This window comes from Triticum aestivum, chromosome 6A (genome assembly GCF_018294505.1).
Source record: "Triticum aestivum cultivar Chinese Spring chromosome 6A, IWGSC CS RefSeq v2.1, whole genome shotgun sequence".
In the NCBI taxonomy this organism is placed as follows: domain Eukaryota; kingdom Viridiplantae; phylum Streptophyta; class Magnoliopsida; order Poales; family Poaceae; genus Triticum; species Triticum aestivum.
This window is the reverse complement of record NC_057809.1, coordinates 350,954,229-350,980,323: the sequence shown is the minus strand read 5'-3', so window position 1 is coordinate 350,980,323 and position 26,095 is coordinate 350,954,229.

Sequence of the window (26,095 nt, the reverse complement as noted above, 5' to 3'; positions counted from 1 at the left end):
CTTGATCCGGCTTGTACGCCATAGTTACCAAATACTTGGGGGCTTCCTTCTCATTGAGCATAGCTATGACTACCCTGCTAATCCGGCTGATACGCTTGGAATGAAATATTACTTGGGGGCTCTTGTTAATAGAAAAAGTTTTGACGACCCTTGTAATAGGCTTGGACGCCCGGTGTATTCACCAAAAAAACCGGGTTATCCTGCCTTTATAAGTCTGCCATTCCGCCCAGGCAATCCTAGAATGACTCGCCATACTCTTGATAGTCAATCTTATAAAGACCCGGAACTTGTCAAAGTTAAAACGGCGATTGGTCATGTGAGGCCCAGCTTACAAGGTTTGAATGAAGGTTTAATTCAGCGGCTGTGCGGCCCTTGAAATGCACTTGATTTTAAGGCTTGACAGCTTATGAAAGCCTTGTTATTTGATTTCTATTGGATTTGAACATTTTTGAGATTCATCTCTTGTGACATGTTAATACTTGATTGAAAACCAATGAGGGCTATGTTGCATTATGGTTCATATGTGGATCTATCCGAAGTTTATTAACCCGGCCTGGCTTTGAACTTTAAGTCGCCAGTGTATGATGATTTTTTTCTCTGAGTACTGGCTCTAAATTTTTGTGCTGATTACCCCTTACTGCATAGGGTGTCTTGATCCGGCAATATGAATCAATTGAACAGGGCGTTGTGCTGTCAATCTTTGGGTTGTAATCCTTACTGCACAGGTATGATAAGCCCACAGTGTGAGCAAATATCACAGGTATGATATTTTGTTATGATTATATGAGGTTGTGATTATGTATGTTATTGTTTGTTTACGATAGAACTCCCGGAGTGTGAAGCGTTCTACTACGAGTCTCTAGGTTTTGTGGATCGTCAGCAAGGCAAGTAACACTTTGATCATACCCCTTCATTACCCAGTTTTTATGCATTAGTTTCAACCCTCACACATTGCATGAGTAGGATCTCTTAACATGTGGGTTTGGGAAGTAGCTGATGAGGTAGAACCTATTACTTGTGTTATTATCAAACCCTTGGGAGTTACTTCTACGTTGTGCTTATATTACCATGCTATGCCCGTAGACATGGTTTGGGTTTGAGTGTAACCATGACAGATGTGAGTTGTTAATTAATGTTTCAACTTAAGGTGGCCACTTTAATACACATATGGGTGGATTGCTTGTGGCCACCTGGAGAATCCAGTGTTGTCCAAGGAAATACCGGAGTACCCGTGTGATCATCCTACGGTCCGCCACCAAGGCTCAAAGGGATCATAAGATTATTCATGCTAGAAACTTCTGTGTGCAGCCACAAGCCATTATGGGCTCTAGCATAGTTGAGTATGTTGCATGACCTTTTTCAGTGGTGGGCTAGCAGATGTAGGGGAAAGTAGGTGTAACTGTCCACCCACGGTAAAGAGTTAATGCTTTTGAAAGACTGTGTCTCGGTCATCCGTTTCTCAAACACCTTGTAGTGCGAGAAATCCAACGGAGGAGATCGAGTCTTGTGGGGAAAAGTGCACAAGCCTCTGCAGAGTGTATAAACTAATCATGGTTAGCCATGTCCCCGGTTATGGACATCTTGAATATCTGGTACTTGAATTATTGATTTGATCTCATCACTCTAAATTAATTTCACAGGTGTTAATGACTACTTTAATTGGGATTGAGTTGGAGGAACCTTCTCAATGATGTTTCAACTACCATAATAGTTAAATAAAACATATTCCTTTATTGTAGGAAAAACTTGGCTTTTTGCAAAAACAATATAACCATAGAGCCTCCACCAGCCATATATGCATGTAGTGATAGCATTTATCTGTTCATTGCTCTACTGTGTTATATTGCCAGCATATTCCATGTGCTGACCCGTTTCGGGCTGCAACATATCATTTTGCAGACTTTTCAGACGACGAGTAAGGTGCCATAGGTCTTTTGTCATGCACTCAGCTACGCCGTTGGAGTTGATGGACTCACTTTATCTTCCAAGCCTTCCGCTGTTATCTTACTTAGATGGCCTTAAGCCATATTTATTGTAATAAGATCTCTTTTGAGACATTCGATGTAATAAGTGTGTGATTGCTACTCTGTTATAAATCCTTTGAGTACTGTGTGTGTCAGCAGTACCGATCTAGGGATGACACTGAACAGAGTGATTTTACCGTCTGAGGTTGGATCACTAGAAGATTGTATCAGAGCACACGCGGAATGTTGGACACGACCACTAAGATGAGCCATAGGTCACTCTTGTCTACTCATTTCTGACTCCTCTCCATTTTCTACTCTTTAGGATGGCGGACTCAAGGAACAAGTTTACACAGCCGGATGAAGATACACCCTTTGGACGACACTTGAAGGAAGTCACTAGGTATCTGAACATCGGAATACCAAGCTTCACCGGGACCTACACCGCCACTTTGCCAGAAGAGGAATGTTGGATGATTCAAGTTCAAGTTCCAGGATGGACATTCACGCCAGTCATTGAGCCCATAGAGTTTTCTTATGATGCACCCACCTGGAGTCTAGGAAAGAGCATGGCAGCCCACATCGCCCTGGGACACATTGGCAAAGTTTATCACAATGATCTTAAGGACACTATCTACTAGATATGTGGGCACCGAGATGAGCAATGGGACATGATCAGCACCAGGAAGGATAGGTCCATTGCAGCTTTCATCCAGGAGTTAAAGCATCACATTCGTCGCCAGGAGAACTAGATGTGCGCAAGCATGATAGATTTGAAGAAGGCGATGACCAGGATCATAGAGCTAGAAGAGGAACTCAAGTATACACGTGATGGATATGAGGAGGAAATGATGATACTTGCTGAGAAGAATGACGACCTGATGAGGAAGCTAGGAGTTTTCATGGGAGACCCCGCGCCAGGAGGAGAGGACGACGAACCCAAGGAGATTCGTTCTGAATACTACATCATCATTGGCGACACTGACTCCGACGTTGATGGTAGTGATGATGATTATGAAGATGAAGCTGGATCAGATATCATGGAGTCTTCCACTGATCAAAATTTCTCGATGACCACCATATGATTAGTAGTATTCCCCCCATGTATATATTAGTAGTCCGAGCATTGTAACGAGAGTTAGATCAATGTATGCCCTTGCTTGATATTGTTTTGGTGTGGTATTAATTGTGTTTTGTCTCATGTGCATATGGGTAGTGCTTTCTCATTAGACCTCATTCTATTCTAATCTCTCCCCTCTAAACCCGTCAGATGCCTCCGAGACGTGACCCCATATTTGCTTTTCCACCGGAGCTCACTCAGTTGATCCAGCAGCAGAATACACTGATGCAGTTGCTAGTTCAGAATCAGGGCAACAACAACAACAACAACAATAACAACAACCCACCACCACCACCACCTCCCATTGACAACTTAGCCTGTTTTCTGAGGTTAAGTCGCCGGTGTTTTCCAGTAGCACTGAGCCCATAGTTGCGGATGACTGGCTACGCATGATCAGAAGAGAGTTAACCACTGCCGGTTGCACAGACGCTGAGAAGGTGCATTTTGCCGCACGCCAATTGGATGGACCTGCAGCCGCCTGGTGTTAGAATTACACAGCCACTTTCCCCATAGCCAATGTTACTTGGGAGCAGTTTCAGCAAGCATTCCGCACTGCTCATGTCTCAACTGGTGCTATGAGTATGAAGAAGTGTGAGTTTCGCAACTTACGCCAGGGCAACCGTACTGTAGGGCAGTACGTGGAGGAGTTTAGCAAGCTAGGTCGTTATGCCCCATATGACGTGGCCACCGATGCCGTGAAACAAGAGAAGTTTATGCAAGGGCTGAACGATGAGATGAGTATGCAGTTGATGGTGGCAACATTCAACAACTACCAAGAGTTGGTATATAAGGCTCTTATGATTGAAGGGAAGCAGCAGCAGATTGAGAGCCGCAAGAGGAAGTATGGGCAAGGAAAGTACAATTCAGGAGCCCAGCAGAAACCCCGTTTCATCACGAACCCAGGGGGATTTACCCATAACCATGGAGGCCATAACCACAATGGAGGAATTCTGCATAACCACCATGGCCCTAGGAATGGAAATGGGAGTGGAGCAGGCAGCAGCCAGAACCGCTCTAACCCAAGCATGCCCGCCAAGAAGGATTTAAGTCACATCACTTGTTTCAAGTGCGGGGAGACTGGACACTACGCCACTGAGTGTTCTGAAGCAAAGAATGGAAATGGCAATGGAAGCTTTGGGAAGAAGCACAACCCTTTCAACAAGGGACAAGTGAACCAGGTGAACATGGAGGAGGTTGAGGAGCAGCCAGATGCAATTATCGGTAAGTTTTTGGTTAAGTCATTTACTGCAGTAGTTCTTTTTGATACTGGTGCATCGCATTCATACATTTAAAGGGGATTCGTGGATAAATATAAGTTGCCCACTAAAGTACTTAGGACACCCATGTTAGTAAGCTCACCAGGAGCGGAGTATATGGCAAGTCGGGGATGTTTTCAGATGCCATTGGCCATAGGTAGGCATGATTTCCCCTCAGACTTGATAATTTTGGAATCCCAAGGATTGGATGTGATACTCGGTATGGATTGGCTATCGATGTATGGAGGAAACATCGATTGCACCAGTAAGTCAATTCTGCTCACCACACTGGAAGGGGAAAGGATTAAGTATGTATCTAGGTATACTCCTAAGTGGGCCCAAGTAAATTCTCTTAAGGGAGTTGTTCAGGAAGAAGTGTCCGTAGTGAAGGATTACCCATATGTAATTCCAGAGGAACTACCAGGCATGCCCCTGGATCGAGACATCGAGTTTTTGATAGAGTTATTGCCAGGCACTGGACCAATATCAAAGAGACCATATCGGATGCCCGCAAATGATCTGGAGGAGATTAAGAAACAGATTAAGGAGTTATTGGAGAAAGGTTACTTTCGACGAAGTTCGTCACCATGGGGAGCCCAGTGCTCCTGGTTGAGAAGAAGGATAATTCTCTGAGAATGGTTGTTGATTATCGGGCATTGAATGAAGTAACGATCAAGAACAAGTACCCACTGCCGATGATTAATGATCTATTTGACCAGATGCAAGGAGCAAAAGTCTTTTCCAAGATCAATCTTCGATTAGGATACCACCAGCTGAAGATTCGAGAACAAGATATACCTAAGACAACTTCCACCACCAGGTACGGGTTGTATGAGTATACGGCTATGTCATTCGGATTGACTAACGCCCCTGCCTATTTCATGAGTATGATGAACAAGGTGTTCATGGAGTTCTTGGATAAATTTGTCGTGGTGTTCATTGATGACATTTTGGTGTACTCGGAGAATGAAGAGGAGCATAAGGAGCATTTGTGCTTTGTTCTTGAGAAGCTCAGGGAACACCAGTTATACGCCAAGTTCAGTAAATGTGAGTTTTGGTTGAAGGAAGTTGGATTCCTTGGACATGTTATATCAGGAGAGGGTATAGCAGTAGACCCTACCAAGGTTCAGTCAGTCACTCAGTGGTTGGCACCCACCTCAGTTGGAGAGATCCGCAGTTTTCTTGGACTCGTGGGATATTACAGGAGATTCATTGAGAATTTTTCTTGGATTGCGAAGCCCATGACGGCGTTGTTGAAGAAGGACACCAAGTTCCATTGGACTGAAGAATGTGAAGCATGTTTCCAGGAGTTGAAGAAACGTTTGACTATGGCCCCAGTGTTGATTCTGCCAGATATACGCAAGGATTCCCAAGTGTATTGTGACGCCTCTCGCTTAGGACATGGGGGAGTACTTATGCAAGACGAAAGAGTTGTTTCGTATGCCTCACGTCAACTTCGACCGCATGATTTGAATTATTCCACCCATGATTTGGAGTTAGCAGTTGTAGTGCATGCACTCAAGACCTGGAGACATTTTATTATTGGAAACCATTGTGATGTGTACATGGATCACAAGAGTTTGAAGTACATTTTTACTCAGAAGGAGCTGAACCTCAGGCAGAGGAGATGGTTGGAGCTCAGAAAGGATTATGATTTGAAGTTGCACTATCATCCAGGAAAGGCCTATGTCGTAGCAGATGCTTTGAGCCGGAAGAGTAATGTCAATACCCTCGTAAGCGGAGGATTGCCAAAGGAGTTAGCAGAAGATCTCAGGGAGCTTCATTCGGATATCGTCCCTAGAAGTTTTGTTGCATCATTGGAGGTTCAATCAACGTTATTGGGAAAGATTCGAGAAGCTCAGAAGGATGACAAAGAAATTGCCGAGATAAAGGAGAAGATGAGTGAAGGAAAATCCAAAGGTTTTCGTGAGGATGAGCATGACACCTTGTGGTTTGAGGACCGTGTATATGTGCCCAATAATGCCGAGATCAGGAAGTTCATACTACAAGAAGCTCATGACTCACCATACTCGATACACCCCGGAAACACCAAGATGTATTTGGATTTGAAGGAGTGTTTCTGGTGGACTGGTATGAAGAAGGATATTGCTGAGTATGTAGCCATATGTGATGTATGTCATAGAGTGAAGGAAGAACATCAGAAGCCAACAGTATTACTGCAGCCTATGCCGATACCCGAATGGAAGTGGGACAAGCTTGGCATCGATTTCATCACCGGATTCCCCAGGACCCGAGTGGGATATGATTCTATCTGGGTAGTAGTGGATCGCTTAACCAAACTAGCTCACTTTGTCCTAGTGAAAACCACCTATACCAGTGCAAAGTTGGCCAAGATATATATGACCAGGATCGTATGGCTGCATGGAGTTTCGAGGACCATCGTATCAGATAGAGGAACATAGTTTACATGAAAGTTTTGGCACCAGCTGCACCAATCTTTGGGTACCAGGCTAGAATTCAGTACATGTACATAGATCATTCATGCATATCATATTTTATTGCATTTCGTTTTGCGATCCTCAAAATCCTAAGCAACTCAAGGACCCTCGGAGAGAGTTGGGGATTTCCCCGTTTTCATATTTGAGCTTTATCAAATATTGAAATGAGGATTTTGGTTTTAATAATTTTTTCTCTCCGAAAATATTTCATATTAAAATACATGAGAGGAGATAATACGACTTCTCCAAAATAAAGGAAATATTGGAGGAAAAGATTAAAATCAAATATTTGATTTTTATCCGGAGTTTATTGCTATTTTATTCGAATTAGAAAAAATTGCACGTTTTTCTAAATTGCATCTTAGGGCTAAGAAAATGTTCACCTTGTTCTAAATATTTTATTTAGATGGTGAAAATTTGTTCTGGCATTTTTAGAATTTTATTTTATTTTCTAGGATTTTTTTAGTTTCGGCGGAATTATTAAAAAAACGTGCAGTGGCTAGCTGGGCCTAAGCCCAACCGCCGGCCCACCTTCCCCGCGCCGTCGTCTCCCTCCTGGAGACCGTGTGCCGCCGCCGCCAACTCGGACCGAAGTCCGAGCCGGACTCCTCCACCCCTCCGCCTTGCCCCCTCCTCCAAGCCAGCCCCTCCTCTCCTTAAATACCTAGACCCCCCCCCCACCGCCACCACCACCAACCCCGCCGCCCAACCGAAGCCGCCGCCGCAGCCCGCCGTCGCCCCGCCGCCGCAGCCCCGCCTCGCCGGAGCCTCGTCGGAGGTAACGCCACCGTTGCCGCCGCTGATTTTTTTTAAAACCGATCCGGTTTTTTTAGAAACCCTAGTTCGTTTTTTTAGATCGGTTTACCGGTTTTTCTCGGTTTAGTTACTTTACGGACGTTTGTCCGTATGTTCGTTTTAGCAAACAGAGTTTACTCGTTAGTAACAGAGAACGATCGCTCGTTAGCCTGTTCGTCAGTTTTCTTTTTCTCGGATTTTCCGAGATTATTTTCAATCGCGATTTCTGATCCGATTTTCGTTTTAGTTTATCTTTTCGCTCGTTTATTGGAATCAGGCGATTCAAGCGCCTAGATCTTCGTCTCAAGACCCTCTTTCCGTTTAACCAACTTGAATGAGCTTTTTCTACTGTAAAATTTGACCTTCGTCCAGATTAGTAAATGGATCTTGTTTCTTTCGCCATTTGAGTTTCGTTCCTCCGTTTGATTTGATTCTTTTCGCAAACCGGAGTTCTTAAGTTGAACTTTCTGGTTAGATCTTCTTATTTGAGATTTACCCGTGTTTCTTTGCTTGATTGCTTATGTATGCTTCTGTTTGTTTGTGATAGAACACCCGGAGTGCGAAGCGTGCTACTACGAGTCCCTAGGTTTTGCGGATCATCAACAAGGCAAGTAACACTTTGATCATACCCCTTTATCACCCAGTTTTTATGCATTAGCTCCAATCCTCAAACATTGCATGGTAAGGATGTGATTAATATGTGGGTTGGGAAGTAGTTGATGAGGTAGAACCTATTGCCCTGTTATATTCAAACCCTCGTGAGTTACTTCTATGTATTGCTTATATTGCTATGCTATGCTCGTAGACGTGGTTTGGTTGAGTGAAATCCATGACAGATGTGAGATTGTTAATTAATGGTTCAACTTAAGGTGGCAACTTGAATACACATCTGGGTGAATTGTTTGTTGGGCGCCTGGGGAATCCAGTGTTGTCCTAGGATATCCCGGAGTACCCGTGTGATAATCCTATGGTCCGCCACACAGGCTCAAAGGGAACTGAGATATTTTATGCTAGAAACTTCTATGTGCAGCCACAAGCTATTATGGGCTCTAGCATAGTTGATTAAGTTGCGTGAAGCTCCCGAAGTGGTGGATCAGCTGGTAGTGGGATGTAGGTTTGGTATGGTCTACCCGGAGTAAGGAGTTAATGCTTCTGAAAGAGTGTATAAACTAATCATGGTTAGCCGTGTCCCCGGTTATGGACATCTTGAGTATCTAGTACTTGGAGTATCCTATGTATCTCATCACTCCAAACTAATATTGTTGGGTTGTTAATTACTTTAATTGGGATTGAGTTGGAGGAACCTTCTCAATGATGTTTCAACTACCATGATAGTTAAAAAATCTATTCCTTTGTTGTAGGGAAAATTTGGCTTTTCGCAAAAACTATAATCATAGAGCTTTCCACCAGCCAAATATGCATGTAGTGATAGCATTATTCTATTCTTGTTCTACTATGTTATCTTGCCAGCATATTCCATGTGCTGACCCGTTTTCGGGCTGCAACGTATTATGTTGCAGACTTTTCAGACGAGGAGTAAGGTTCGTTAGGTCGTTGCCGTGCAGCTCAGCTATGCCGTTGGAGTTGATGGACTCACTTTATCTTCCAAGCCTTCCGCTGTTATCGTATTAGATGGCCTTAAGCAATATTTACTGTAATAAGTTCTCTTTTGAGACATTCGATTTAATAAGTGTGTGATTGCTACTCTGTTATAAATCCTCGAGTATTGTGTGTGTCAGCATTACCGATCCAGGGATGACACTGAAGCACAGAGACTTGGCCATTTGAGGTCGGGTCGCTACAAGATGGTATCAGAGCCAGGATGAGTATAGGACACGACCACTAAGCTAAAGCCCTAGGTCACTATTCTCTTCTCATTTCTGACTCCTCTCCATTTTCTACTCTTTAGGATGGCGGACGCAAGGAACAAGTTTGCACAACCGGATGAAGAAGCACCTTTTGGACGACACTTGAAGTAAGTCACTAGGTACTAGAACATTGGAATACCAAGCTTCACTGGGACTTACAATGCCACATTACCAGAAAAGGAGCGATGGCTGATTCAAGTTCAAGGTCCAGGAAGGACATTCACGCCAGTCACTCAGCCCATAGAGTTTTCCTTCGATGCACCAACCAGGAGTCTAGGGAAGAGTATGGCAGCTCACATCACCATGGGACGCATTGGAGAAGTTTATCATAAGGAGCTTAAGGATACTATCTATCATATTTGTGGGCGCCGAGACGAGCAATGGGAGATGATCAGCACCAGGAAGGATAGATCAACTGCAGTTTTCATCCAAGAGTTAAACCAACATATTCGTCGTTAGGAGAACCAGATGTGCGCAGGAATGATAGACCTGAAGAAGGCAATGACTAGGATCACGGAACTGGAGGAAGAACTCAAGGCTACTCGTGAAGATTATGAGGAGGAAATCATCGTATTAGTGGATAAGAATGTCGACCTAACAATGAAGCTAGCAGTATTCCTGGGAGACCCTGCACCAGGAGGAGAAGACGAAGAACCCAAGGAGATTCGCCCGGAGGACTACATTATCATCGACAACACCGACTCAGACCCCGACAATAGCGATGATGACTATGAAGACGAGGCTGGAGCAGACATCATGGAGTCTTCAACCGAAGAATATTTTTGGTAGAACACCTTATCTGTAGTAGTATTCCACCATGTAAATAGTATAGTCCGAGCACTTTTGTAATGATAGTTAGATCGATTGTATGCCTTTGCTTGATTGATTGAGTGAAATGTTTGTGTTTGTCTCATGTGCATATGGGTAGTGTTTTTCTCATTAGACCTCATTCTATTCTAATCTCTCCCCTCTAAACCCATCAGATGCTTCTGAGACGTGACCCCGGATTTACCTTCCCACCGGAGCTCACTCAGTTAATCCAGCAGCAGAATACCCTGATGCAGTTGTTAGTTCAGAACAAAGGCAACAACAATAACAACAACAACAACAATCCGCCGCCACCACCACCAGTTGATAATTTAGCCCGCTTTCTAAGGTTGCAACCACCGGTGTTTTCCAGTAGCACCGATCCCATAGTAGCAGATGATTGGCTCCGCAGGATTGGAAGGGAGTTAATCACTGCAGGATGTACCGATGCTGAGAAGGTGCGTTTTGCCGCACATCAGTTGGATGGACCAGCAGCCTCATGGTGGGAGAATTACACTGTCACCTACCCTATAGCCATAGTGACATGGGATCAGTTTCAGCAAGCTTTCCGTATAGCCCACGTATCAACTGGAGCTATGAGTATGAAGAAGCGTGAGTTTCGGAACTTATGCCAGGGGAACTGTACTGTGGCTTAGTACGCGGATGAGTTTAGCAAGTTATCTCGCTATGCCCCTGATGATGTGGCCACAAATGCCGCAAAGCAGGAGAAGTTTATGGAAGGGCTGAATGATGAGATGAGCATGCAGTTGATGGTGGCAACATTCAACAACTACCAGGAGTTGGTAGATAAGGCTCTTATGATTGAAGGGAAGCAGCAGCAGATTGAGAGCCGTAAGAGGAAGTATGGACAAGGAAGGTACAATTCAGGAACTCAGCAGAAGCCTCGCCTAACCCTGAACTCGGGAGGACTTGTTCATAACCATGGAAGCCACACCCACAATGGAGGAAGTAACCATAATCATACAGGCCCAAGGAATGGGAATGGAGCACGCAACAATCAGAACCGTTCCAATCCAGCCACACCCGCCAAGAGAGATATAAGCCACGTTACTTGTTTCAAGTGCGGGAAGACTAGACACTATGCCATGGAGTGCCCTAAAGTGAGGAATGGAAACAGCAATGGGAGCGCTGGAAAGAAGCCCAATCCATTCAACAAAGAACAAGTGAACCACGTCAATGTGGAGGAGGTTGAAGAGCAGCTAGAGGCGGTTATTGGTAAGTTTTTGGTTAAGTCCATTACCGCCCTTGTTCTTTTTGATACTTGTGCATCACATTCATACATATCAAGGGAATTCATGGATAAGTTTAAACTACCTACCCAAACCCTTACAACCCATATGTTAGTAAGTTCACCTGGAGCAGAGTATATGGCTAGTCGATGGTGCGACCAGATACCCCTAACCATTGGTAGCCATGTTTTTCCATCCGACCTAATAATCTTGGAGTCACAAGGATTGGATGTGATATTAGGCATGGAATGGATGTCAAAGTATGGAGGAAGCATTGACTGTGTTCGTAAGTCAATTTGTCTCACCACCCCTAAGGGAAAAAGGATCAAGTATGTATCTAGGCATGGGCCAAGAAGTAGCCAAGTGAATACCCTCACGGGAGTTGTTCAGGAGGAAGTTCCTATAGTGAAGGATTACCCGGATGTTTTCTGGAAGAGTTACCAGGCATGCCACCGGATCGAGATATCGAGTTTTTGATAGAGCTATTGCCAGGCACCGGGCCTATATCGAAGAGACCATACCGGATGCCCGCAAATGATCTAGAGGAGATTAAGAACAGATCAAGGAGTTATTGGAGAAAGGATACTTTCGCCAGAGCTCATCACCATGGGGAGCCCCAGTGCTTTTGGTCGAGAAGAAGGATAAGTCACTAAGAATGGTTGTTGATTATCGCGCGTTAAATGAGATGACGATCAAGAACAAATACCCACTGCCGATGATCAATGATTTGTTTGATCAGCTGCAAGGAGCTAGGGTGTTTGCAAAGATCGGCCTGCGATCTGGATATCACCAGCTGGCACATGCTATATGTGGTGCTCTGGTGGCAAAATGGGTTGAATCCATATATTGCTAAGCCAAGTCTAATGTTTCTCGGCTCAGCAACAAACTCTTTGTGTTTCAGATTGAAGCTTGTCCAGTCACTACCATGAGATGGATGGCTCATTACATTCCAATCGTTGTACTCCTGGTTCTAGAACATCATGAAACAACCCCATGTTTGAGCATCATGAAACAACCTCTACAATCTTCGTATAATTGGAAAATGAACCTTATGAGGAATCCTCTTCACAGCATCGCCATCTTTCCGTCTTAATGATTTGCATTTTGGGCATTCACTTAAGTTGGCATAATCCTTCCGGAACATAACACAACTATCGCAAACATGGATCATATCATATTCAATTCCAACCGCATGGAGGAAATTATTCATTTTACTATAGTTGTGTGGTAGCTCACACACAACTAGGTTAGAATTTACGAAAATATACATCATTGCATCAAATGATTTGTTGGTCATCCGCTGAGATATCTTCACCTGAAGAAAGCTGACCATAGCTGAGAATACTAACAGCTTACAACCTGCGGTGACTACCATGTTGCACTGTTCCAACATGCGGGCCCACCATTTTCTTGTGCAGGTGTAAGTTCTCGAAATGCGAGAGCATTTCGTAGCATTGTTTCAATGTTGGTCAAAATCACTGGCTCCGCCGCCACCTCCTCCTCCTCTTCCTCCTGGGCATCAAGCAGATCAAGATGGTGATGTACTGCTCCCACATGGTCAGTAACGTTGATGTTCATAACTTCACGATGATGAACCCACCTAGTATATGTGACTGACATCCCATAAAAGTGTAGATGACATCCCATACAACTGAACTCATACAACTGCTACACGGGCATCACACATCTTCTTTCGGACAATCGTACTCAGCTCTGATAAAGTTCATGAAGTTTTCAACCCCCTCAACATATGAAGGGTGAATTGATGAGCGGAAGTTATCCAAGTCCTCTCCATCTGTTTGACATACGAATTAGTTCTTCTACTAGATATTACAGGAATTATATATATATATATATATATATATATATATATATTTGAATGTCCAAAAAAATACTTAGGTCGATGTCTAATGCTATGGCAAGATATTTGGACAAGCAGATCTAAGTAGTGAATTATAGCATGCTATTTCAACAATGAATGAGGCCGAGCACATGGCCATCGAAGGCCATCTCACCAACAAGATTGAGTGTAAAACGGTGTTGAGCTATTTCACCTAACAGATTGGCTACTAGACCATGGCAATCTACTTCACAATACATACATGGTCCTAAAATATGGCAGGATATTTTAGAAACTAATCAAGCGTGGCATGCCATCTAAGCAAAGAAGATTGAGTGCAAAATAGGGCAATGTAGCTTTTTAAGCAAAGCATATTGACTATAAATTATTTTGGCAAGTAGTGAGATTAACAACATCTACCAGCTAACACCTAGCGCTACTCCAACATGCACGGGGCCTCGGTCTAGAATGCGCGTACCGTGGGAGAAGCTGGCCGCCGTGCGTCTCCACAAGAACGTCGCCAACGGTGGTGTCACACTGGAGGATGATAGTTTATGACAACATACTTTGGGAGCGAGAGGATCACCGTGCATCACCTTGAAGAACCACGGCGCCGACGTATCAGCGCGGCGGGGAGAGCGGCTCTAACAGAGCGAATGGAGTGGAAGGGCGGGGGAGGGTTGGGGAATATTATTGGCTAGTTGGCCGAAGGGAGTTGAATTTTGGATTTGGGGGAAATTTCACATGGTGAGCAGGGGAGTTTGGTGCATGGTCGGGTTCTCCAAATGGGGTCCCATGTGTGAGTGAAGAGGCAAGCTGAAGCGCGTTCCCTTTGGGTGAGCGGTGTGCAAGACCGACCGTGTGAGGGGTGCAATGCGATCGCGAAAGGTTTGATGTAAATGTACTGCCTTTTCCTTTTGAACTTGTAGAGCGTAACACTTGGTTTTTCTACTTCACGGGATCTATCGATACGAATCCCAACTAAAACGATACGAGCATGTCTTTTCTCGAGTGATATGCTGGGAGTTTGGCTTAGTTGGTATGACACACAAAGTGAGGGAAAGATGTAAAATGTGTGAATGTGTAGTGGAAATACTATTTGGGGGCCTAAGAGAAATTGTGTATCTAAACACTCTGATTTTGTTTACTTCGCATATTAGCTTTGTCTCGGGCCAAACCTTCTAAACTTAGATCAAGTTTATAGAAACAAAAACAACGACAATCACAATACCAAGTAAATATGATTAGAATCTTCATTCAATATATTTTCATACAATATATCTTATTATTGTGAAAGTTAATATACACTAGACGAGATTCATGCAAACACGACAGATTTCCATTACATTCAAACTTTTAGGAAAAAAGAAAAGAAACTCGACACTAAATCTATCCTACAGTAGCGACCGACGTCCACTTTCCGTTATATTCCGCATCAGCGACCACATCCTCCATATGCCATATCCATGAACGGCAGCGGGGTTCAAGACATGTGAAGTGAAGATGCAGACTCTGATGAGGTAGAGTAGAACAAGGGAGACAGACCGCCCACTTGGGACACCATGCACTGACGCCTCCCATGTCCTACTCATCCACGGAGGAGTCCGCGACCTTGGTAGTGCTGGTGGACGTGAGGTCAATGATGGACGTGGACGGTCCAGCGCTATTCACGTGCCACATGCGTCCCCGCATGTTGGACAATGATGCGTAGGATGCGTGGCTGGTAGTGCTCTTGTCCTTGGCTGCCAACGCGGTCGACGCTTGTGTGGCAACGTCCGCGTCTGGCTATGCCAGCATTACATTGCGAGCGGTTGAGCCAGGACGGTGACCTCAAGCATCATCTTCGAAGACAAGCTCTCCCATAGAGTGTTCCTTCTTGTAGCCTTGGTGGATGTGGTGCCAGGGAGGAGGATCTGCTCTGATGTGGAGTTTAGCTGGGTGTTGTTGCCTTTAATTAGAAAAATTCCGGTGAGTCCAAGCATCCGGTTGCGTCAATGAGTTGTCAGAGTTGGTTCCTCGGGCGATCTTGCTTAACGGCAGCATATGGATCGACGACATGAATGCAGGACGTGGGTTTTTGTGGGGCTGCGTTCGTGGCAACGTTGGAGATGCCCTTTGCTCATATGCGATCCCACATGTCAGTGAAAAAGCATGATGACCCGCGTTCCCTTGGGTCAGCAACATGTCGGACCCACAGTCTGGGGGTGCGACTTGAATGCGACAAGGGTGCTGTCAGTGTACCGTGTTCTCATTTCAAACTCATAAACCGTAACACTTGCACTAGAGCGTAACACCGAAAGCATGTATGAAGGTGGAACCTCACATATAGCTAGCCTAGTAGCCCACATGTATAATAGTTATTCATACTAGCATAAGTACCATTATAATCAGTGTACTGCCCTTTCCTTTTCAACTCATGAAGCGTAGCACTTGATTAAGTAGCCGGACGATGTGTATTGCCTGTTTTTTGTATAGCTTTGAGGTGTGCCGATAATTTTTTTGATGACATGCATTAACATTTTTCCAATTAAATTAATCGTCAAATTTTGGCACAAAATACAAAGTGGACCAATAAACCAGGACGTAGGTGTGGCGGAATCCTTGTAGCAAGCGTATGCACAAGAAGACACATTCACATGTTTGAATACAAATTGGAAACCATTTTCTATTTGAAAACAAATCTTGGAGTATGTACGAATCTAACAATATTAATTAGGCATTGTTGAATGTTGATACTTTTTCTGTAAGTTTGATCAAAGTAGAGATACTTTTACATCACACAAAAACTATGAATGCCCTTTCCATATGATTTGCGTATGCTATGATCACCGATTCAAATATTTGAATCCACTTTAGGTTGAATTCTAATATTTGAAACTTTTTAGGGTGGATTCAAATACCATGTGTCTTCTTCTTCATAATGTGTCTCACACACCCAACATAGAGTGTTGTCACGTTCTTTTTCTTTGACGTACCATCTCTTTGTATTACACACCCACTCGGTCTCTCTCCGTTTCATCTCTCTCTCCCTCCTTCCCTCCCTCCCTCTCTATCTCCCTCTTTCTCTCTCACACACATACGACCTGTCTTCCTCTTTGTGCATGTCACACATGATCGATCTCTGGAGGTATCGGGATTGTATCTCGCTCATGTCGCTCTTTGACAAATGCCTAGGTCAATCTACCATGCTATAGTTGTAACCAAGTCTTTCATCTATCTTTTTTAAGCACACATTCATCTTTATCTCCGCCCCTCTCTAGATCGGTCAATCGATCAATCTTTGGACCCACCCTAGTCCTCTTTCAATAAATCTATAGCTAGTGGGTACATGACTAACTCATGCACACACAAACCCCCCCTCTCCACCTCACACGACCATTTCTATAATAGACACAAACCAAACCTTTATTTCCTTGCACGACACATACTCGATCTCTCAACATCTATCGATCTCGTCAAGATGTGTTGGGTCATGAACACGAAACTTTAAATGAACCATTTGTATGTATGCATTCCGTACAAATTATAACTTCGGAAATATAGGGTCTAGGTGTAGGCTCGAAAGTAGGTCTAGAGGGGGGTGATTAGACTACTTGACCAAATAAATTCTAGCCTTTTCCCAATTTTAAGTCTTGGCAGATTTTAGCAACTTATCAGAAGTCAAGCAATCAACCTACACATGCAATTCTAAGAGTGTAGCGGCAGAAAGTAAAACATTGCATATGATGGTAAAGGGAAGGGTTTGGAGAAGGCAAGCGCAATGTAGACACAGAGATTTTTGGCGTGGTTCCGATAGGTGGTACTATCGTACGTCCACGTTGATGGAGAATTCAACACAGAAAGGGTAATGGTTGCGCGAGTCCATGGAGGGCTCCACCCACTAAGGGTCCACGAAGAAGCAACCTTCTCTATCCCACCATAGCCATCGCCCATGAAGGTCTTGCCTCAGTTCAGTAGATCTTCACGAAGAAGGCAATCTCATTGCCCTTATAAACTCCTTGGTTCAACTCCACAATCTTGTCGGAGGCTCCCAAGTGACACCTAACCAATCAAGGAGACACCACTCTCCAAAAGGTAATAGATGGTGTGATGACGATGAGCTCCTTGCTCTTGTGCTTCAAATGATAGTCTCCCCAACACTCAACTCTCTCTCACAGATTTGGCTGTGGTGGATAGATGATTTGAGTGGAAAGCAACTTGGGGAAGGCTAGAGATCAAGATTCTTGTGGTTGGATTGGAATGTCTTGGTCTCAACACATGATTAGGTGGTTCTCTCTCAGAAAATGAGTAGTGGAGTGTAGGCACGTTCTGATGGCTCTCTCTTGAATAGAGAAGGGGGTGGAGGGGTATATGTAGCCTCCACACAAAATCTAACCGTTACACACACTTGACCCAACTCGGTCAGACCGAATAGGTGAACTTGGTGAGACCGATTCAGTTCAAAATGACCGACATGATCAACTCGATGGGACTAATACGTCTCCAACGTATCTATAATTTTTATTGTTCCATGCTATTATATTATATGTTTTGGATGTTTTATATGCATTAATATGCTATTTTATATTATTTTGGGACTAACCTATTAACCTATAGCCCATTGCCAATTTCTGTTTTTTCCTTGTTTTAGAGTTTCACAGAAAAGGAATACGAAACGTAGTCCAAACAGAATAAAACTTTCATGATGATTTTTCTTGGACCAGAAGGCATCCAGAGGACTTGGAGTGTAAGTCAGGGAAGCCACAAGGCAGCCACAACGATGGAGGGCTCGCCCCCACCCTTGTTGGCCCCTCGTGACTCCACCGACCTATTTCTTCCTCCTATATATATTCTCATATATCCCAAAAACAACAGAGGGAGCCATGAAAACACTTTTCCACTGCCGCAACCTTTTGTACCCATGAGATCCCATCTAGGGCCTTCTCCAGTGTCCTGCCGAAGGGGGATTCGATCACGGAGAGCTTCTACATCAACACCATTGCCCTTCCGATGAAGCGTGAGTAGTTTACCTCAGACCTACAGGTCCATTGCTAGTAGCTAGATGGCTTCTTCTCTCTCTTCGATTCTCAATACCATGTTCTCCTCAATGTTCTTGAAGATCTATTTGATGTAATACCTTTTTGCGGTGTGTTTGATATCTTTGAATATTATTTGAATCTTTTATGAATTCTTATATGCATGATTTTATATCTTTGGAAGTCTCTTCAAACTATCCTTTCCCAGTGACAGTAGGGGTAGCAAGGCACGTATTGAATTGTTGCCATCGAGGATAAAAAGATGGGGTTTTCATCATATTGCTTGAATTTATACAACTACATCATGTCATCTTAATTAATGTGTTACTCTATTCTTATGAACTTAATACTCTAGATGTAGGTAGGAGTCGGTTGATGTGTGGAGTAATAGTAGTAGATGCAGGCAGGAGTCGGTCTACTTGACACGGACGTGATTCCTATATTCATGATCATTGCCTTAGATATCATTATAACTTTGCGCTTTCTATCAATTGCTAGGCAGTAATTTGCTCACCCACCGTGATATTTTCTATCTCGAGAGATGCCTCTAGTGAAACCTATGGCCCCCGGGTCTATTTTCCATCATATAAGTTTCTGATCTACAATATTAGTTTCTGATTTACTTCCTTTGCAATCTTTTACTTTCCGTTCTATAAACCAGTAATACCAAAAATATTTACTTTACCGTTTATCTATATCTATCAGATCTCACTTTTGCAAGTAACCGTGAAGGGATTGACAACCCCTTTACCATGTTGGGTGCAAGTTGTTAATTGTTTCTGCAGGTATTTGGTGACTTGTGCGTTATCTCCTACTGGATTGATACATTGGTTCTCCAACCAAGGAAAATACTTACTCTACTTTGCTACATCACCCTTTCCTCTTCAAGGGAAAAACCAACGCAAGATCAAGAAGTAGCAGGAATAATTTCTGGCGCCGTTGCCGGGGAGATCTACACCAAGTCAAGACATACCAAGTACCGATCATAAACTCTCATCTGTCGCATTATATTATTTGCCATTCGCCTCTCGTTTTCCTCTGCCCCACTTCTGAAACGATTTTTGAAAAGATTTGCCTTTTCTTCGCCCTTCTTTCGTTCGATCTTGTGTTACCATGTGCCTTCTTTTTGCCTGCATCTTCCCTTGCTAAAATTTTATGGACCCTCGTCCACTTTCTAATCTTTTTAAGAGATCCAACTATGATGAACCAATTGCTAGTGAGTTGAGTGCACTAGATTATCTTTATGAAGTTTTGCTTGAAATTCGTGAATCTAAAAATTGTGATGAAGTGCTTTATGAAGTAATTCATGACAGCTCCTTGTATAAAAAGCATGATTGCAATAATGTTATTATAAAGTCTATTAATGTCAAAGGTGCTAATATTATGCAAAACCCTAAGCTTGGGGATGCTAATTTTGCTATGCCCATTACTTATTGTAATGATCATGATTGGGGTGATTGTTCTTATGATCTTGAAAATTTATTTAAGCCTCATGATGAATATGTTTGCAACAATATTGAAAGTGGGTTTGGAAGAGTTTCAACTTTAGGAAATAATTATCCCACTACTTTGGATAATGTTCAATCTTATGAAATTTCTGATAAAAGTGGGTTTGGAGAGGACATGACTTTAGTTCACTAGTAGAAAAAGGGGCTTTTGTCCCAGTTGGTAAGGCCCCTTTAGTCCCAGTTTTCGAACCGGGACTAAAGGATTGGTACTAATGCCTCTCCCCTTTAGTCCCAGTTCTTACACGAACCGGGACTAAAGGGCGCGGCCACGTGGAGCTCCACCTTTAGTCCTAGTTGGTAACACCAACCGGGACTAAAGGAAATTTTATGATTTTTTCTGAATTTTTTTAAAATTTTTGATTTTCAAATTTCTGAATTATTTTAACCTCTGGTGTGTAATCACCACCCCTCATCACTGCTCAATTTATCCTCTAATCACCCCTCATCATTCCAAATCATCTAACTTCCTGAACGGTCACCCATCCTCCCACTCCCCCAGCCTGAGCACGCTTCACTTCCGGGTTCTATTCTCTCTCGTTTCCAAGTCTGCACTTGTTGTTTTCCTGACAATAGTAAGATGTCAATCCTATTAACCTTCATGAATTTTGCTTGAGCATGAAGTGACACATTTCACTGTTTGAGTTTGAAACTATTGTTTTAAAAAACAATAATTATTTAGTAACACTAATATTTCTTGAATAATTAGTTTGACCATTGTTTGACCACAGTTTGACCAGATTTGACCAAAATTCAGAATAACTGAAATAATTATTTAGTAACACTAATATTCTAGAATAATTAGTCTGACCATTGTTTGACGACAGTTTGACCAGATTTGACTAGTAATTTTTTCGATTTTTTCCACTCTAGATCTTAAAAGCCCCGTAACTTTTTTCTGTTAGGTTTTTGAGGATTTTGAAAATGTTTAACGGGGTTCCCCCGATTAAATTTGGATGTAACTTTTTGAGTAGATGATTTTTCATATAAAAAACTTTTTAATCCGAGTTCGTATGCAAAAGTTATGCCCATTTTACAAATTGCAGAGAGATTTTGCAAATAATGTCAAAATTCATATTTGTAAATTTTCCCAACAAGTAGACCACATATCACATGGGAAACTTATTTTATTTTATTTTTTTGACATTTCCATCATTTTCTTTTGTTTTTTCTAAAACTGAAAAGGCGGTCCACGGGGGGGGGGGGGGGGGGGGTAGTTTGGAAATGGGACCTTTAGTACCGGTTCGTGCCATGAACCGGTACTAATGCCTCAAAACCCATTAGTACCGGTTGGTGTCACCAACCGGGACTAATGGGCATCGCACCCTTTAGTCCCGGTTCGTGGCACGAACCGGGACTAAAGGGCCCAGGTGAACCGGGACTAATGCCTTAGCCGCACGAACCGAGATAAATGCTCACGTTAGTCCTAGTTCTTGACTGAACCGGGACTAATGTGAAAACTGCACCATGACCAAAGCCCTGTTTTCTACTAGTGGTTAATGTTAATCCCACTATTTTGGGAGAGTGTCAACTTCGCAAGCATGTGGATCGTGTTGAAAATATGTTTTGTGATAGCTATATTGTTGAATTTGCTTATGATCCTACATGTAATTATTACGAGAGAGGAAAATAGGGTTGTAGAAATTTTCATGTTACTAAATTACCTCCCGTCCTGTTGAGATTACTATCGTCTCTTTCTTCTTCCTTGCATATGCTAGTTTTTGCTTGCCCTGATAATTTGTTTGATTATAAAATTCCTATGCATAGGAAGTATGTTAGACTTAGATGTGTTTGTCACGTGTTTTATGATTCTCTCTTTGCTCTTCAATTCTTGTCTTTCATGTGAGCATCATTGAAATCTCAATGCCTAGCTAAATGGCTTTGAACAAAAACACTTGTTAGGAGGCAACCCAATTTTATTTTTGTTTTTGCTTTTTTAGGTTATGTTTTGCATTAAATAATTCATATAGCCTCTGGTTACAACTAATTTTGTATTTTAATTAGTGTTTTTGCCAAGTAAGACCTTTGGGATAGCTTATAGTGAAGGTTGATTTGATCTTACTGAAAAACAAAAACTTTTGCGCCTAGGAAAATAATTCTGATTTTTTACAGAAGTGTGATTTTGAGTTGATTCTTTTATAGAATGTTAATAAACACATTTCTTAGGTTGTCCTCATTTTTTCAGAATTTTTGGAGTTGCATAAGTATTCTAAATATCCAGATTCCTACAGATTGTTTTGTTTTTGACAGATTCTGTTTTCTATGTGTTGTTTGCTTATTTTGATTGCTCTATGGCTAGTATCGGGGGGGGGGGTATGAACCATGGAAAAATTGGAATACAATAGATATTGCACCAATATAAATAAAGTATGAGTTCACAACAGTACCAAAAGTGGTGATTTATTTTCCTATACTAACTGAGCTTATGAGTTTTTCTGTTGAGTTTTGTGTTGTGAAGTTTTCATGTTTTGGGTAAGGATTTGATGTATTATTGTCTAAGGAGTGGCGAGAGCCTAAGATTGGGGATGCCCAAGGCACCCCAAGGTAATATTCAAGGATAACCAAGAACCTAAGCTTGGGGATTCTGAGAAGGCATCCCCTCTTTAATCTTCATCTATCGATAACTTTACTTGAGACTATATTTTTATTCACCACATTATATGTGTTTTGCTTGGAGCGTCTTGTACGATTTGAGTCCTTGATTTTTAGGTTGCCACTAGCATCCTTGCTGTAAACACCTTTTGAGATAGACACACATGAATCATGATTTATTAGAATAATCTATGTGCTTCACTTATATCTTTTGAGCTAGGCAATATTGCTCTAGTGCTTCACTTATACCTTTTTACAGCACGACGGTGGTTTTATTTTATAGAAATTGATGAACTCTCGTGCTTCACTTATATTATTTTGAGAGTCTCTAAACAGTATGGTAATTTGATTTGGTTAAAAATTTAGTCCTAATATGATAGGCATCCAAGAGGGATATAATAAAAACTTTCATATAAAGTGCATTGAATACTATGAGAAGTTTTATTCCTTATGATTGTTTTGAGATATGAATATGGTGATATTAGAGTCATGCTAGTAAGTAACTATGAATTTGAGAAATACTTGTGTTAAAGTTTGTGATTCCTGTAGCATGCACGTATGGTGAACCGTTATGTGATGAAGTCGGAGCATGATTTATTTATTGATCGTCTTCCTTATGAGTGGCGGTCAGGGACTAGCGATGGTATTTTCCTACCAATCTATCCCCCTAGGAGCATGTGTCACTACTGTAGGAGACTGCTAATGCGACACTATGAACAGAGACCATTTGCTGAAACTGTGTGCGATGCAATAATCGCAAACGGTGGTGTAAAAAACTATCAAAAATGTGCAAAACGTTCGCGATGATGTATGCATCAAACACGCCTTAGGTTTTAGTTGTGTGTGCAATGAAGGGCATACGGTTAATCCATTCAAACTGTCTGCGATGAGGCAGAACAACAGAAACGGGCAGCCATATCAATGTGTGTGTGAAGTACGACATACGGTTAACTCAGACGAACTGTTTCCGATTAGGGAACACAACAGAAATAGTTCAACTTTACAAGATGTGTGTGATATGCAGCATATAGTTCACATGGATAAACTGTTTGCAATGAGCCAAAAGAACACAAACGAGTCGTGTAAACAAGATATGTGTGATACGTGGATCGACTCGGATGAACTGCTTGCGATGAGAAATTACAACACAGACGGTCAATACAGTTACGTCGTGTGTGATTTTGTGTGTACAAAAAACTTTGAAAATGCAAACTAGTTGCTTGTGGTGGCTAGGAGTATCGCACACGATGCATCTGCGAGTACTCGTGTGCGATGATTAGTACGTTACACATACGTTTCCTTATGTGAACATGTGTGTGAATTTGCAATATGGACAGTTAATATGCAAATGCCTTCTGGACATCGGGCACACGCTTAAACTCAATGAACTGTGTAGGATACTAATACTTTCCATGAAAATTTATGAACTTGGGTAACAACATTTGAGTACCATATATATAGTGGTTACACTATTCGACAAAAGGAGGATCTTCGTCACACGGTTTTGACAACCATATGGTCCATATCTACATACTTAACATATAACAACTATCACATTTTAAGAGGCTAAGGGCCAACAACCATATGGTCCATATGTACATACTTAACATATATAGTAACAGCTAGCACATTTTAAGAGGCTGAGAGCCAACAACCAAAACTATCCACTAGAAGCAGCTTGATCATGGCGACTCGGCATCTCATCGATGAAAAGGAAGAGCCCTCCTGTGCCTTGGTAGAGCAGGAGTAGAACAGTGTCTCCAATTTTCCAATATGGATGCATTGCCACGAGAACCGAGAACTTGTTAATTTGAATGGTTCCATTTCTGTGGGAAATGCAGTACCTTGCAATCACTTTGGCGTTATTAGCAGGCACAGGTGTAATTCGACCACGTCGGGAAATCGATCCAGGAACGGCTATAGGGGCAATTTCTTTTGACATGTAGAATAAAAACAATTGTAACATATCGTTGAAGATATATATATATAGTTTATGAGCATCAACATTAAAATAAGACTTTTTACCAGCGCTTTATGCACACGATTGGTCTTGTTCAGTGTGTGCACCATAGGTCTAATTAATCCATCCAAAATCTAGTGTTCATACGCTGTGCTATCTCTGTCAGATTATCAACAAAGTTTATGACATGCTTCAAGTCCTTCTAGTGAAATTTGGTACGCTTAGTAACATACAGATCGTTCGCTATGCATCCAACATTTCCTGCTCAAAAGGTGGAAAGGTATTATTTATTCAAAACATGGCAGAAGAATATATAGTGTCCATAAATTGGTAAACAAAATTTGTTACTGCCTAGGAACAGAGTCAGAATATGATATCACAATTGGTTTCTTAAATAGTGAACAATTGGTTGCTTAAATAGTAATATGAGAGCATGGAGAAATTTGAAAGGACACTAACCTCTATCATACTTTGATCGGCTGATGATGTTGGGGAAGTAAACATCCATGTTAATTAGACAGGCTGTGGTGCACACACTAGAATTTTATTGCCAGCTTTCAGTTCAAAACACCTAGACATTTTACTCCAAAGGTCCGCATTAAAATAGGAGTGACCATCTTTATCAAGTTTTAAGCTAACCATCATTGTAAACCCATGTCGCGTTGTCAATATGACATCCTGGGAGTCATCCCAAAGTAAAGCCCAAGATTTCCTTCTACTCCTGTTCTTGCAAAGCAAGGGATGTACTGCTTGAAATGAAAATTAAGATTGTAAAATAGATATATTGAAATAACTGAGCAAGATGCAAATATGGGAGTAACTGATAGAACATATCCATATATAGATGCAAGCAAAGTACAAAAAATAGAATTAAAAATAGATAATATAACAAAGATTTGATGCAAATATATAGATAATGTAGCAACTGACGGTATATGTTCACAAATTGAGGTCATGCCGACCGTGGTAGGTTGAGATTGAACATATCGAGCGCTCCCTGAAGTCATCCGGAATGGTGAGATAGAACTTCGTTTCTGACTGGCCACGACCGCAGTTGCACGATTTGTGCTCACACTGTGCACACATGAATGTGTTGGGGAACGTAGCAGAAATTCAAAATTTTCTACGCATCACCAAGATCAATCTATGGAGTAATCTAGCAACGAGGGGAAGGAGAGTGCATCTACATACCCTTGTAGATCGCTAAGCGGAAGCATTCAAGTGAACGGGGTTGATGGAGTCGTACTCATCGTGATCCAAATCACCGATGATCCTAGTGCCGAACGGACGGCACCTCCGTGTTCAACACACGTACAACCCGGTGACGTCTCCTACGCCTTGATCCAGCAAGGGGAGAAGGAGAGGTTGGGGAAGACTCCATCCAGCAGTAGCACGACAGCGTGGTGGTGGTGGAGGAGCGTGGTACTCCAGCAGGGCTTCGCCAAGCACCGCAAGAAACGAGGAGGGAGAGGGGTAGGGCTGCGCCAAGAAGGAGATTGAATCGTGTCTATGGCAGCCAAAAACCTCAAGTATATATAGTGGGAGGGGAGGGGCTTTGCCATCACCTAGGTTTCCACCCCTAGGGGTGGCGTCCAGCCCTAGATCCCATCTAGGGGGGCGGCCAAGGGGGGAGAGAGGGGGCGCACCACTAGGTGGGCCTTAGG